We start from the raw sequence: 16,253 nt of genomic DNA, 5'->3' as shown, positions 1-16,253 counted from the left end.
TACTATTGCAAGAGATGCTACAATGTGCATGGGTGTAAAGTGTCTTGTTCGCGGCACATCTTCCTAGACGCAAGGTGACAAACCTTATTGTTAATGAGTTGTGCACCTAAATGTATGACATGAATATGTTCTCGAGTGCAACCTAGTGGGCATGTATAAGTGGGTTTGAAATTTAGTGACGTGTGTACAAGTGGATTAGCTTAGTGTGCATGAGTTGAATCAAGATTATGCATGAGAACTTGACTCACATGCACGAGTCTTTTTAACAGTGCATGTGGCCACGTTTAGTGTCAAGGTAGTATATATATGGGTGTGAGGATGATGATGTGTGAGTTGTGCAATGATTATTGGGTGACCTGCGGTGGATGAGCATGAGAGGATTTGGGATACAATGCACGAGCCATGCAACACATGCATGAGAAAAGCTAGAAGGTCACCAACAAGTGCTGAGCGTGTGTAACATGCACATGTATAAGTGACCAATATGTCTAACTCATCAAGAAAGCCCATAACCAAATGTGAAGTTGGATGAAATATTTTTGGGATTCATGTTTTGAGTGTTATGTAAAGTTGGATTGTTATTTGTTCGGTTGGATGCCCTTGCCATTTCAGTGAATGGTCGACCCTTATTTGCTATGAACTCCTTGATTAGACATATTCAAGAACCTCTCATTGGGACAACAATTGAAGCTTTCCTAAAAGGTGTTTCCAAGCAAATGACTTGATAAGAGTATAAATATGGTTAAATGAATTTGGCAGTTGCACACTAGTATCTTATGAGGCAATCTAGTTGGATTTGATTCACTTGTTTACACGTCTATTTTATCAGGTAATCTAGTTGGATTTGTAGAGAATTGTGGCAAATTGGAGAATTGTCACTTCAATAATCTAAAGGTAGTTGTACTGGTTTCTTGTCTTGTTAAACAAAAGGAATCATATTCTTGTACTAAAAAGGTTGTCCCTCATTAGAATATGTTGGATATGACTCAGAAAATGAAAACATGAATTATGTGCCATCCCCAAAAATAGAGATGATGATACAACCTAAGGTAGATGAATGTATATGTAGATAATGAGGATGGAAATTATGGTTTCATTCCTCTTCCAAAATTATAGATAATGTTACACGCTAAGTGATAGTTCATATTTCCGATTGAGCTAATAAAAAAGATGGAGAGATGCTCAAATAACACATAGTTGGATAGTTCATATTTGTGATTAGTTGACATCTAATTTGACCACAAACATAGCAAAAATCACATCTTCTGCTACTTCATGTGCTCTTACATTTTCCTTCGTATCCGCTTACCTTAAACTCCAAGCCTCAAACTTGTTCAAGAACCTTCTTACCCTATGATGTCTTTGCCTACAATGAGTCCATCACATGTATTTTCATATGGGGCTAAGAATTAGAAAGTAAAAGGATCCTTTCTTTTTAACCAATTTTCCTTCATGATAGAACAAAGCAAAACCTCCTAGCTTCATTTATATGAACGCTTTTTGTAATATTAGTTAAAGGACAAAACGAATGTATTGCCTATGTTTGAGGTTCACGTATCTACTTCTTTGCATAAATTTCCTTGATCATCACATGATTACCCCTATAAGTTAGAAAGTCTATTGAACTAGCCCTAGTGTTTTTCTCTAGAATGAAAGAAGATCGAAACTCCCTTATGATCAATCTTGTTGAAAGCTTAGCGTTGGATAAAATGGAATAACTATTTCTCAAGTTTCATGGAAAGAAGAATGAGGATGCTCAAACGTTCCTCAAAATAATAGAATTAGGTTGCATTATCCAAAAAATTATTAAACATGCATTGAAACTTCGAATCTTGAAACAACAACTCTTGGATGAGGGTGGAAATTGGATAGAAGCCTATGAGAGGCAGTTGGACCAAAGAAACCCTCATGCTTAGTTGGAATATGAAGCAATAGAACAAGCCTTTTTAGACTGATTTTGAGAAATTGGAACCCCACAAGATCTTTGGAAAAAGATTGAGTTGTGCCATAGAAAGGAAGACCAATATGTTGAGTTTTTTGCCCTAGACTTTGAAAGAATTTGTTGGGGTTTAAAGGCTGCTAGCCCCTACATTTACTTGTATACATGCCTACACACCTCTACACTACTGCAGGTGGTGGTTGCTCGTCTCACTGTCACCTTATTCTTTATTCTTTCTATGACAATAGAATAAGGAAAGGCAGGTCACACATTGTGATTGTTAGAGTTTCCATACACCGTCTTGCTCTCTCTTGTTTGAAACTCTATAGCTCTTGCTTCTCTCTTTGTTTCCTTTTGTGCTTCCACTCTTGCTTTGCCTTTTAATTGGTATTAGTGTAGGCGTTTAAGGAGCTTCATCTACATTATATTTAGTTTGAAAGAGAGCTTGACTTGAAACTTTCATGGCAGCCACATACCAAGGCTATAATCGAATTGACAACAAGAGTTTGTGTAGGTAAAACTACACCCCCACTTGAAGTGGGTTGATTGATTGGAAGAAGGGAAATACTAAGACTTCCTCTTCCACTCAAAGGGCTGCTTATGACACTTAGGTTATTAGAACCACTGCCACTTATGTGTAGTGGGCTCCTCCTTTGAGGAGAATAGCGCCTTAGAATCTCCAATCGCAGTCTAGCCCTCTCAGCACATTCCTCTTTTTGTATTTCAGCTTGATACTTCTTGTCAGAGGACATAAATTGACTATTTGGTCCTGATGGGACCTAAAATGGGTCGGCACTAGCTAAGGCACTAGCCAGACCTCATGCACTCAACAGACAACCCCACCACATGGCCTCACGGACCAGGAGCGTCTGTTGAGGGATACACTATCCTAAACACTAATCACTGTGCGTTTATAGTTTGTAATCCAACGAATGTTCCCTTCCCCGTCTCCTCAGAGGGAGATTATACATACATCAACAATGAATGCCACATATCACAGACACAAGGGCACCCCACTAGCTAATTACTGTGGCCCTACTACAACTCTCCTACATCTTGGGGAGGATTGGCCCCTCCATGCACTGCTTCCACACATATACATATTCAAAACAAACTCCCCTCTTAGTGTCAATATATTTAACGTTCCAGGAATGTGCTTATCCTCACTTATCCATCCCCTTTTGACCCACACTCTAAACCTACAGCCGGGTTGCTCACTCTCTCTACGTGGGTCAAGTCCTAAATAAACCAAGTGCTATGCATCTAGGAGCTTGTAATTAATGCCATTTAATGATGCTTGATGCAAATGTGTATATGGTTAAGTACTCAAATAATTGAAAAATAGTCTTGTGCATTGTGCAAATCCATTCTTTTCATGCTTCCATACACTAACGCATAATTGCTGCGAGAGAGAAGACATCGAGCCTTACACTTGTGCTGTACTTTCCTTTATTTAACTTAACGTCATCTTATATGAATAATGCAGGAAATACATCAGATCTTATAACATATTTCAACGGCTCAAACTCCCCTCTCTCTCTACCGTTTAAAGTTTTGCTTGCGGTGATAGGTAAAAGGGTAATTTCATGTGTATTTCACACAAAATAAGCAGTAAATACTCACAAAAACATACAAATGGGGATAAAGTAAGGCAAACCCTCATGCTTTATTCTCATTATACACTCACAGACACATCCATAAATTTCCATAATTTTTCTCGTTCGTTTCCTATATTTTTCCCTTTTAAAGAGCATTTTTCTCAATTTTTCTTATTTTTTCATATTTATTATCAATAAAAATAAAAGAAAATTAACATTACTTTAGAGCTGTGGCTCTTGAGTCCTTAAATAGCAACAATGTAGATTTTATTGGTGTTTTGTTTCATGCTTGTCCGATTTTAAGCAAAAAACCCCATTTTTACTCTAAAAACCATGCTTTTCGGATTTTTTCCATTTATTTCCCACACTTTAAGTGTATATTTTCTGAGTTTTTTATTATGAAAGAATAAAAACAATAGCAAATAACATGTCCATCAATTTTTAGTCTATATGAACATTGCTAACCTCATCAAATGCGAGTTTGCAAACTAGGGCCCGTTTGATGCTTAGCTCGCCTCCACACTACAATCTTCAGCCCACCTTTGATTGGGAAGCAATCCGGTACCATACCGGACGAGCATTCATCAACCGGGCTTCATTCTTCTTCACACGCAAGAACTGCTCCTTGCAGGAGAGAGAGGGAGGAGAAAGAAAGACTAGAATTTGATCTCCACAACCAGGCAGCCATTTGAGGAGTAGATTGGAGTGATAGGACACGTAGATCAAGAGTATCTCAGGCATGTAATCGGTTGGGGGGGTTGTTTACATCCCCCATATCCCACATCAATCATTGGAGAGAATGGCGCCTTCCTTCACGCTCGCCTGAAAAAAACGGCGCCCCCCCTTCCCCCCCTTCCCCCCGCCCCCCTCCTCCCCATGAAAATTCGTTTTTTTGATTGGGCCCCCTTTAGAGAGCCCCCAAAGGTCATGCCTTTTGGATCTCAATAAAGTCCTTTCACACTTGACTTTGATCTTGGCCTCCCAAGCACTCCCTTTTCCGCGTCTGATGACAGATGATTTTTGATGTCGAGAAGTGCTTAAAAATAGCCAAAAATTACGAATATCAGGGGAAAAATAGACTTCGTCGAAAGCGGCAGTTGCAATCAGTACGATTTTAAGCGGCAATTCCCTAAAGCGCTAGTGCTTATTTTCATGGAAATCAAACGGTGGCGGATGGCCGAGCTGGAGTTTTCCTAGATGCAAAATGACGTCAAGAATCCAACGCTCGGATCTCCATTTCGAGATCGTTTGATCCCCCATTTAATTTTCGCAAGGTTCGGGGTTGTGAAGTAACTACTGGATCTAAAAGCCAGGAAGTGCGTGATGGGGTCCAACTTTGTAGATTTCGACGTCACGAAACCACCCGTCCAGATGGATCTCGATTCCGATGTTGTTTGCCCCCTCAAAACTGAAAAATTCACTTTTGTGCAGTGTAAAACCCGTCATGAACCGGTTCTTTTGTGCTTTAAAGCTTAAAGCTCTAATTAAGAGCTTAAAAGCTCAAGAATGAAACGCCATTGGAGGGGGGGGGGGGGGGGGGGGGAGCGTCAGTTTTTCAGCGTCCCATTTTTCCTCTATTTTTCATCATTTTCTGATCGGGAAAATGGAGAGGAACCCTCCTGGCTGTGGGATAAAGATTCTCTGCGCCTTCGATCGCTCCAGACCATGCGAGGAATGATGCACTGAGCAAAGAGATAAAAAACCAGTCTTTCTTTCTCCTCCCTCTCTCTCCTGCATAGAGACAATTAATGTGTAAGAAATCAAGAAGAAGAGGGGCTGAAGGATGCTTGTCCGATTGTGATTGGATTACTTCAAGATGAAGAGGAGGCTGAGGAAAGAGGCTAAGCACTGAAGAATGGTTGCTGATCGATCAATGGGCTTCCCAAAATAATTATTAAAAAACCCGCAACACACAAGACACGCGGTATGCTCCAATTTTATGAAGAAATTTGCTTGCTTTTGTTGTTTCATGGTCCAAATGTTGTTCATATGCAATGAATTTTTGTTTGAACCTTGTTTGCATCATGTTTGAGGGCTGTAACTACAAAAATGCAGAACCCATAATGATTTAGAGCCGTTATTAATTCTTTAAAACTCGCAAAATGTCATTTTTCAATGAAAATTAGTGGTTTTTTCGATTTTGAGTTGGGAAAAAGGAGTGAAAATGGGATAAAATCAAAGAATATATTAAGTTTTAGTCAAAATAATAAGCCAACACAAATAAATCAGAAAATACCGATTTTCTATGAATAATAAATAGAAAAAATAGTGAAAAATAGAGAAAATTGGGGTTTTCATGCTAAAAAATATGGAAAAATAAGATTTATGTGCGTGAATGTTTGGCGAGGTTAAAGAATGAGGTCAAGCCTCAGTTTGGCCTCGTCCTTTGTGTTATAGTATGTGTTTATTATTTTTTGCATACAAAAATGTCACAAAACAACTATTTACACCTATGCAATGCAGCAACACCTAAACGGTGAGGGGGGGAGGAAGTTTGTGCGACGATCTAATTGCTGAAAAGATACGAATTCTGATTTTCCTCTTTGTGCATAGCATTTAGGGATCGTTCCATAATTAAATATAGGCGACTAGTAGCGTGGAAGTTCTGGTGCTAGTCCCTAAAGCAGTGCAGCACGTAACGCCTAGTTAAAATTCATGAAAGGGCTATTTTCCGCACCTCACATGGTTGGTTTTTTTAATCATAAAATGGTTGTGCACAATCGTCGTATACCTTGCATTAAGCATGCCACGTGGTATCTCCTGGAATGCATTGCAATTGATTGATAAACTTTGACCAACGCTGAGAGGACAGGAAACCTAAGTCGTTGATTAGACGGGTACTTCCGTTGGGGAAAGTTTTGTGAGAAAAATCAAAATCTCTTGGAACGCTAAATCATGAAAGAGTGGAGTTTGTGCGTTATGTTTTATATGTTGGAGCAACGCATCTTGGGGCCAATCCTCGAGGTGTAGGAGCAGCGCAGTGGAGCCGCGGCAATCAGTCGAGAGGTACTTCCTTATGTGTGTATTACGAGGCATTATGCCTATATGTTATGGGATCTCCCTCTGAGGAGAAGGGAAGGTGAACGTTGGACTACATATTGGATACAAATGCAAAATCATCATAAGCATTTAGTGCAAAGTGAGTTTTAGACGCTCCTGGCCCGCGAGGCCGTGTGGTGGGGTTGTCTATCATATGCATGAGGTCCGGCTAGTGCCATAGCCAGTGTCGGTCCATTTTAGGTCCCATCAGTGGTGCGTCTGTCGGGAGCTGCCAACAAGTGGTGGTTCTTGAATCTAGGGTTTTTAGGGACCAAATAGTTGGTTTATGTCCTTTGACAAGGACTGTCAAGCTGAAATACAAAAAGCAGAACGTGTTGAGAGGGCTAGACGGCGGTTGGAGATTGTAAGATGCTATTCTCCTCAAAGGAGCAGCCCGTTACGCATAAGTGGCAGTGGTTCTAGTAACCTAGGTGTTACGAGTAGCTCTTCGAGTGCAAGTGGAAGTCTTGATATTTTCCTATTTCCAGTTAATCAACCCACAACAAGTGGGGGTGTAGTGTTGCCTACACAAACTCATGTTGTCAATTCGGTGGTAGCCATGGCACAATCTATTGCAACTCCAACAGGTATACCGGATCTACCAGCATTAGGAGCACCGTTGCCCATTTTCCATAGGTTAGTAGCAGAAGAAGATGGAGAACTCCACATGAAGGAGTTTCAAATGCTTATGTTCAACTATCGAATCCAAGACAATTCTTTACAGCTTTCCGTAGGGAGTTTGCCCCTGAGAAGGGTGGATAATATTGGTTGCGTGTTCTGAATGTAACACGCCAAGAGCCAAATGAGAATGTCGAGGCATATGCCAAGAAACTAAAGCAAGTTCTTCGCAAACTTAACGCTTATATTCCTATTCCAGCGGCTGCATAGTTGCAATATTTCCTACATGGATTGGATTTTAATATCCAGGTGTAGCTAAGTAGTGTTGCTTTGGCTGATATTGACATTGCCATTACCCAAGCAGAAGGAGTAGAGTCGCGCTTGCAAGCGGCTTATGTAGCAAGGATAAATTGGAATGGTAATTATTTGACCTTGACCAATGGGAGTCAAGGGGACCCCATGTTAAATACGAGTGGCAGAGGGAGTATTATGTCGAATTTGCCTATGTTACCAGCTCCTCCTAGCATGACTATGTCTACGGCTAGTTAGACGGCCTCGCTAAATAGTGGTGGAAACCAAAGAATGAATCCTAATGTTGTCCCAGTTGGTCAACGGCCGATTCCTAATCAAGTGGTTAGGCCCATGGGACGACAGACTGACGATCGCGGCTATGAGTTGAGTGCTTCTAATGTCCTTGGTGAAGTTAAGGTCATGATGAAGCACTACACCGATATGATCTCTGAACAGTATCGACAAATAGATGTGGATGTCAATTTTCTTAAGAAGCAATAGAATTTGATAGGGAGCCGATGCCTTGAAGAGGGTGGCCCCTCAAGATTCAGCTGTAAGTGGTGTGGGGACCAACATTTCCCTAGGAATTGCCCGAATGTCAAATGTGATATTTGCAGGAAGTCTAGCCACTTAGCTGCTACTTGTTGGAGTAAGATCAGTTCTCTCTAACAAGGGAGTAAACAATCGAGTCCAGTTAACCATTGCACACAAGGGAATAATCTCCAGCAAGATGATGGACCAAGGCAAATACTGCAAAGAGGAAAGGTTGTTGTAGAGGAGTTACCTCATGGCAGTGGAGTTAGCCTTATTGAGGCTGTACGTGTCAATGATGCTGAAACTTCTAATCTATGAGCTGTAACAAGAGGTCAAAAGATTAAAGAGGGTGACAAAGGAATTGTAAAACCTGTTGAGGGAAGCCCTAAGCAAGATACTAGGAAAAAGCGAGTCCTAAATCTTGATAAGGAAGGTGGACCGTTAAGACCTATTGGTAGTAAAGTCGATCTCGAGGGGGATGAAGGATTACCAAGAAAGAAGGTAAAGACTAAAAAAGAGGCACTAAAGCCGATGGAAATACCAAAGGAGAGAATGGTTTGGCGCGAGAAGAGAACTTTGGTTAATTACCACGACTTTGATCTAGCAAGTTTCCTTTGCGAAGTCAAACCAGACATAAATCTCCTACAATTGATTAAACTTTCTCCAGGAGTACGCAAGGAATTAAAGAAAATCCTGCATATAGGGTATATAGTAGAACCTTTGGGCATAGCTAGAGTGGGGGAAGATTGGTTCGATCATGATGAGGGAATTGCCCTAGGGTTCCAGCATATGTGGATGGAATATTAGTGGAGCACGCTATCGTGGACACTGGATCCTCCGTCAATATCATAAGTTCAGACTTGATGGAGAGGTTAGGTCTAGAGATCCAAAAAGACGGCTCCACACTTCTTAGGATGGTTGATGATAGTCTAAGACAACCAGAAGGTTGCATTACTAAGGTCCACGATACAGTTGTGAGTGCGGAATGCTATCTGGACTTTAGGGTGATAAGGTTTGCAGGACGTTTTAGCTATCGAGTTTTGCTAGGCAGGCCATGGAATCTACGAACAGACTGTCAAGTCGATATACCCATTGGTCGAGTGATTCTAGGTCGAGGTGCCCATCGTGTAATAGTGGATGCTTACCTTGAGTCCCCTCAGAGTGAGAGAGCTCCACTATCCTCCACTGAACTAGAAACAGTAGATGATCCATCTGGTAGTGAGATGTCATTGAGCGATGGATCTAAGGAAGGGTCCACTATAGAGGATATTTATCTGATAACCTTGAATGAGCCCATAGAGCCTCATGATCGAATAAGAGACACAGACGTTATTGAGTTGGATCTTAGTACGCTAAATGATTCACGGCCAATTAAATTAGGGTCCATGCTCAGTTCAGAAGGAAGAGAGAATTATGTATCCTCAATTCAAGAGTTCCGTGATATGTTTGCTTGGAGCTATGACAAACTTTGGGTATTCCTCCTAGTCTTGCTGTGCATACTATTCCTGTAAAGGAAGGTACCCACTCTGTACGTCAAAAAGTAAGGCGTATGCCTTTTGAATTAAGGGATGGGTTGTACGAGGAACTATAGAAGTTGCGGAAAGCGCGTTTGATCTTCCCTGTTCAGCATACTGAATGGTGCTCACCAATTGTGATCAGGAAGAAGAAGAATAATCAAATTCGTCTTTGTGTAGATTTTAGAGAGTTGAATAAGCAGACTGTTAAAGATTACTACCCGTTATTTTTTATTGACCAAATTTTGGATCAACTAGTGGGTAGGAAAATCTATTCATTTATGGACTACTTTGCAGGGTATAACCAAATGGCGATTGTTGAGCAAGACAAGTTAAAAACGAAGTTTATTACAGTCTTCGATACCTTTGCGTACCATGTGATGGCATTTGGGTTGTGTAATGCACCTGATTCGTGACAAAGAATAGCCGACAAGACCTTTGGTGACATCTCCCCAGAGGAGCTGAAAGTATTCATTGACGATTTGGGGGCAACCATCGTAAGGGATAGACAGTTGATCATTTTGCACAAGTGTTTTGAGCATTATAGACAATTTTGCATAGCTCTTAACCCACGGAAGTGCGTTTTCGGAGTTTCTTAAGGGATCTTGTTAGGCCATGTGGTTAGTTCCATAGTAGGGATTGCGATTGATCTTGAAAAGATCAAGGTCATAGTCGCCATGAGTCCATCACATACTCCAAAGGAAGTGCATAGCTTTCTGTCATCAGTAGGGTATTATCAGAGGTTTATCAATGCCTTGGTAGAAAGAACGTTGCCGATGACCAACCTATTATCCTTTAACTGACAGTTTACATGGAGTGGTGCTTGCAAAGTATATTTTGATGATGTGAAGCAAGAGCTTACCAAAGCACCTGTTTTAAAAGCACCAAAAAGGGGCGAAATGTTCTATATATTTTCAGCAGCAACCATGTATAGTATCAGCTGGTGTTTGGCCCGAATTTGGGAGGAAAAGTGGTACCATCCGCCGATAGCTTTTGCTAGTCAGAAGTTGGCCATATCGGAAATTAACTACACCTATATGGAGAAGTTGTGCCTTGCGATGGTATTTGCGACCAAAAAGTTCAGGCATTACATTCTTTATGAGAGGGTGCCTTTTTATACGAAGACGGAAGGGCTTTGATTGTTGTTGAATAAGTTATAGCCGCCTGACCGTTTAGCAAAGTGGTTAATCACTTTGCAGGAATTTGATTATGAGATTAAGAGCAAGCTGCCAAAGCTTCAGGGCATTGTAGAGTGTCTTGTGGATTTCAAAGAACCAAAAGAGGTCGTGGTTGAAGGAAGTGACATGGAAACATCGTTTAAGATTGATACGACATCTATTCCCTCCTGGTATGCTGCTATAACGCACTATCTTTCTACGGGAGAGACTGGAGCTACTTTATCAAAATCCGAGAAGAGGAAGATTAAACAGTAGGCATTAAAATTTTCCTTGATTGCAGGAACATTATATTGGCAGGGTGTTGAGGATATCTATCGCCGATGTGTGATGCTTGACGAGGTTCCCTTTATGCTGGGCGGTTAACGGCACAGAAAGCTTTAAGAGCTGGATATTGATGGCCGTCCATCTTCCAAGACCCCTTTGAGTACGTCAAGAGATGTGATACATGTCAAAGACATGATAGGCGAGAGAATATGAAGTGTCCACTTACGCCGATTATGGCTACCCTTCCATTTGAGAAGTGGGACATTGACTTTGTGGGTCCTATCACCGCGTCATCTACTACTCATAAGAGATATATTATAGTAGCAATTGAATATTTTACAAAGTGGTCAGAAGCACAGGCGATGAGGTAGGACAATGCAAAAGAGACAGCCAGTTTTTTACTTGAGCAAATCATCTGCTGATTTGGTCCACCAAAGGAAATAGTATCGGACCGTAGAACTCACTTTTTAAATAAGTGATTAAAAGTTTGACCGAAGCATGGAAAATCAAGCATAACAAGACGACCCCCTATAATCCGCAAGTTGGTGGACAAGTCGAAAGTACTAATAAGCAGCTTGTGGGTATCCTATCCAAGATAGTCTCTGAAAAGAAACGGGTCTGGGATACAAAATTATACGTGGCGGTTTGGGCGTATAATACGATGTTTAAACGAGCAAGTGGCCACACCCTATTCAAATTAGTTTATGGGGAGGAGTGTGTTTTACCCTTAGAAATTGAGTTGTTGACCATAAGAATCGCAATCAATCATTCTTTGGGTAATGAAGATGCTCTATTTGAGCAGTTTACGACTATAGCCCACTTGGACGAGCTCAAATTGCAGAGTTTGTTGCATCATGAGGTAGCTAAACGCCGGATGAAATGGTTGCATGATCTGAAAGCAAAGAAACATACTTTTAAAAAGGGACAATTAGTTTTATATTACGATGTGCGTAGGGAGCTATTTCCAAGAAAGTTGGAACCTCGATGGGATGGCCCTTACAAGATAGTTTGGATAGGTTAAAATAAGTCCACAATTCTATTAGCTGATCTATAAGGAGTGGAATTTAAGAATAAGGTTAATCTTAATAAGATTAAACCTTATTATTTCTAAGTATGCTAACGTAAAAAAATGCATTGCAGGTCCATGCTGGGGTTGGTTTGAGACCTGCAAGAGAGCTTAAATTGGTTGATAGGGTGGTTAATTCCTTATTTGGAGCATCCATATCTCGAGCAAAGATATCATAAGGGGAGGCTTATTTGGTGGAGCAAGGGATATAAAGTGATTGAGCAAGAAGACGGTACCTTTGTGTGGAAAATTAAAGTTTTTTGCCATCACTGCTTACAAATATTGACAAGCATCCCTGTTGAGTTTAATGAAGAAGGTGTGATGGAGCCGTCAGTTCATCCTCTAAATATGTTGAACTTTGACTATCATAATTATGAATAGGGAAGTTCTTGATGACTGGCTATGTAAACCCATTATCGATGTATACATTGTACTTTGATGGAGCATCCAAGGGGCCCTAATAGAAAAGGAAGTGTTGGAGTAGTTATCCGAGATCCCCGATGTAGAGTTACAATGAAATTAGCTGCTTATCTCGGGATAAGATTTACTAACAACATGGCCAAGTATAAAGCTCTGATTATGGGATTGAATATTACTAAGAAAGGTGGTATTAGGTGGTTGTTAATAAAAGGGGATTCCCAGCTAATCTTAAATCAACTCAATGGGACATATACAGTCTAGAATCCTCAGTATGTATCATCAAACTGCTATAACCCTACTTGATGAATTTGAGAGCATATCTCTTCAGCTGATTCCACGTTATTGGAATCAGTTTGTTGATTCCTTAGCTAATTTTGCTTATAAAGAGGACCTCGTTTTCAAATGTGGTCCTAGTCCGAATGTTGCTATTGATACTGAGACAGGACCTGGTCGCTTGTGGGGGAATGTTATTAGACCACACGTTATATGGCAGGCGATGGTTATTATGGGTAATGCAAAGAGTAGCCGAGACCCATCTACCGTTGTTATCTTGGACCCATAGGTTGATCCGACGACATTTACCTTTTTCCAAGGAGGGATCTCTATGAGCTAGTTTGTTTATTTCATTAGGCCAAGAGGGCTAGTAGCTTTAAGTAGTTAATGTTTGATTTCTTTAGGCCAAGAGGGCCAATTGTTTTCGGGTTTTAATAATCTATCTCTTTAGGCCAAGCGGGACAGTTAGTTTGCAGTGAAATGTGCTATTTCTTTAGGCCAAGAGGGCCCTATTTCTATTTGGTGCAGGTATGTTTAATACTTTGTTGTTTTAGTGATTGCACCATACATGTTGACGAAGTCGCTAAAGGGAGGCATTGCTGTAAAGGAGCTTCTTGTGGCCATTCCAAGTGGTTTCATCCCCTTTTCGAGTTTTTTCCCTTAAGCAATTAATGATATATGTGCGGGTGAGGGTTACTTTCTTTTGTTTGTTGGGGACCGGCACTTGAGGCATGAAGTCCCAAGTTTAGGCTGTGTATGTCTGGGGAAGGTCTGAGTAGTCCTTGCCTCCTGCAAGGCATTGTCAGGCATTGAAAGACCTATTTTAGATGAGAGTTCTAGTGACCTTGTTCCGTTGGCCTACTAGGCGGCCGTTCTAGGAGTTCCTATTAGTTGTGAGGCAGTTAGAGAAGCCTACTAAAATAATGATGGAAAGAGACAAAACTGTAAAGATCTGAAAGACAATATATGAACATACAGAGGTGTGTAAAAAGGGGTTTGACCCCTATAAAAATAGAAAAGAAAAGAAAGAAAAATCCTTGAGCTGTTGTTTATTGCCTTGCGAGGGCTTGGTAGATTCCTGGGGATGAGACAAGAACTGGGGACGATGGCTTACCCTTCCTTGGGGTGACATCTTGCCATAACAGACGAAAATAAAAGAAGGTTGGAGCGAAAATAAAAGTGAGCGTTAAAAAAGGATTAAGTGTCGCCTCGCGAGGGCTTGGTAGGTTTTTGGGTACTGAGACAGGACCTGAGGCCGATGCCCTATTCTCCTTGGGTCACTACGCTCAGCTCCCTCCTTTTTACACGCCCGAATATGGACAATCAGATGCTAAAAGGGAAAAACTGTGCTAAAAAAGATAATACCTTTTGATCAGGCTATAGGAGTCCTTGCCTAGTAGGAGCTCCTGGTTGAGTTGTCCTTACTTAGGAAGGTAGGTCAGACCACCACTTAGGGTGACCTATTTGATAGTTCTTTTTAGCTTGGCTATGTTGGAGTAGTCGGTTAGTGACTAGCTTTGGGTCTTCTATCAGATTATGCTAGGTCTGCTTCTCGTGGATTTCATGCCTTGGTTTTGTCAGGGGGTAGGGTATGAGCTGTGATGTGTTGTGTTGTGTATTTTTTGTATCATCTTGATGCTCCTTTTTGTTGTTTATGTGCAAATCTATTCGTGGGATTCGACGGGTTGAGTCGCCCTATCCCATGGTCGCCAATGATAGATCATTTTTGATGCCGAGAAGTGCCTAAAAATAGCAAAAAATTATGAATATCAGGGAAAAAATAGACTTCGTCGAAGGCCGCGGTTGCAATCAGTACGATTTTAAGCAGCAAGTCACTAAGCCGCTAGTGCTTATTTTCATGGAAATCAAATGGTGGCGGATGGCCGAGCTGGATAGATGCAAAATGACGTCGGGAATCCAACGCAAGTCTCGGATTTCCATTCTGAGGTTGTTTGATCCCCCATTTAATCCCCACAAGGTTCAGGGTTATGAAGTAGCTACTGGATCTAAAAGTCGGGAAGAGCATGACGGACCCCAACTTTGTAGATTTCGATATCACGAAACCACCCATCCAGACGGATCTCGATTCCGATGTCGTTTGCCCCCTCAAAACTAAAAAATCCACTTCCGCACAGTGTGAAACCCAAGTCATGAACCGATTCTTTTGTGTTTTAAAGCTTAAAGCTCTAATTAAGAGCTTAAATGCTCAGGAATGAAATGCCATTGGGGGGGAAGGGTGTCTGTTTTTCGGCGCCCCATTTTTCCTCTATTTTTCATCATTTTTTGATCGCGAAAATGGAGAGGAACCCTCCTGGCTGTGGGGTGAAGATTCTCTGCGCCTCCGATTGCTCCAGACCATGCGAGAAATGTGTTGGGATAAAAGGCCTCTGGGACTATCCGTGTATACTATGACCACCCATTCTTTATTCATATATAATATGATAGTGCAATAAGGCTATTAGTTCAGTTGGACAGTACCTACATTGTGTGTGCTCTTCTCTCCCGCATCTTCCTCTTCTCCTTCTCCATTGCCATTGCATCCCCTTCAACTGGTATCAGAGTGGGTCTTCAAGAGCTCATCCCATCCTTCCACACGAGGTATGAGATCTTCATTCTCACTCTATTTTCAACTCAACAGGGTTTTCACAGGTTGTGGGCAGCCATAGCTCACACCTCTTGGAGCTTCCTTCACCTGAATCTTGCTTCTAGCCTATCAAGGCTTGCTCAGGCTTGGTGTAGGCCTTCTTTGGCCCCCATTTGTGCCCCCTTTGGACCCCATTGTTGACACGTGGGACAACAGACCCCCCCAGCCAACTCACTTTTTTTTGCGCCTGTTTCAAAATCTGGCCCAAAAATCACTCTTTTTGTCATATCTCGGGCATTCGAAACCCGATTTAGGCAAGGTAAGAGTCTAAGTTGGGATTTTGGTATACTTCGGACGCGATGATGATGTTGGATTTGCCAAATTCTGATGACAGAATATATTGTAGCAGATTTTAGGTCTGAGATAGCATGTATTTGTATGCTGATGGATTATGTGATGCTTCTACTGATGTCTATTGATACCGGATCACTTGTGGATGTTATGCCTCTTATGTGAGCCGCATTTGGAGATGATTTACCTCAGCCATTGAATGTTTTGAATAATCCCAGATCTATCCAAAATAGGGCAACCACCTGTTACTTCAATTTTATGCTTACAGGTCTTGGCATTTGATGCCCGATTATGCCCAGTTGGTGCCTATACATATGGGAATGTATGCCTATGGTTTGCCTATGGATTTGAGCTTGGATTGAGCACTGATTTTCTCAGTTTACAGAGGTTATATGCTGCTGGAAACTTTAGGGCTGAAGCTATTTATGCTACAGTTGGGTTATGCGTATTGGTTATTTGGTGCTCCAGGCTACTCGATATGATGTCATGATGTATTTGGACTATGCCACATGTCTTGTTTATGCTCCAGAATGCTTTTGAGCCGAGATTAGAGCTCGATTTGGGTTTGAAAGTCACTTCTTTGT

This window comes from Lygodium microphyllum, chromosome 9 (assembly GCF_053477565.2).
Source record: "Lygodium microphyllum isolate KBCC chromosome 9, Lygodium_microphyllum_v1.1.10, whole genome shotgun sequence".
Taxonomy (NCBI): domain Eukaryota; kingdom Viridiplantae; phylum Streptophyta; class Polypodiopsida; order Schizaeales; family Lygodiaceae; genus Lygodium; species Lygodium microphyllum.
Note: the sequence above shows the minus strand (reverse complement) of the source record.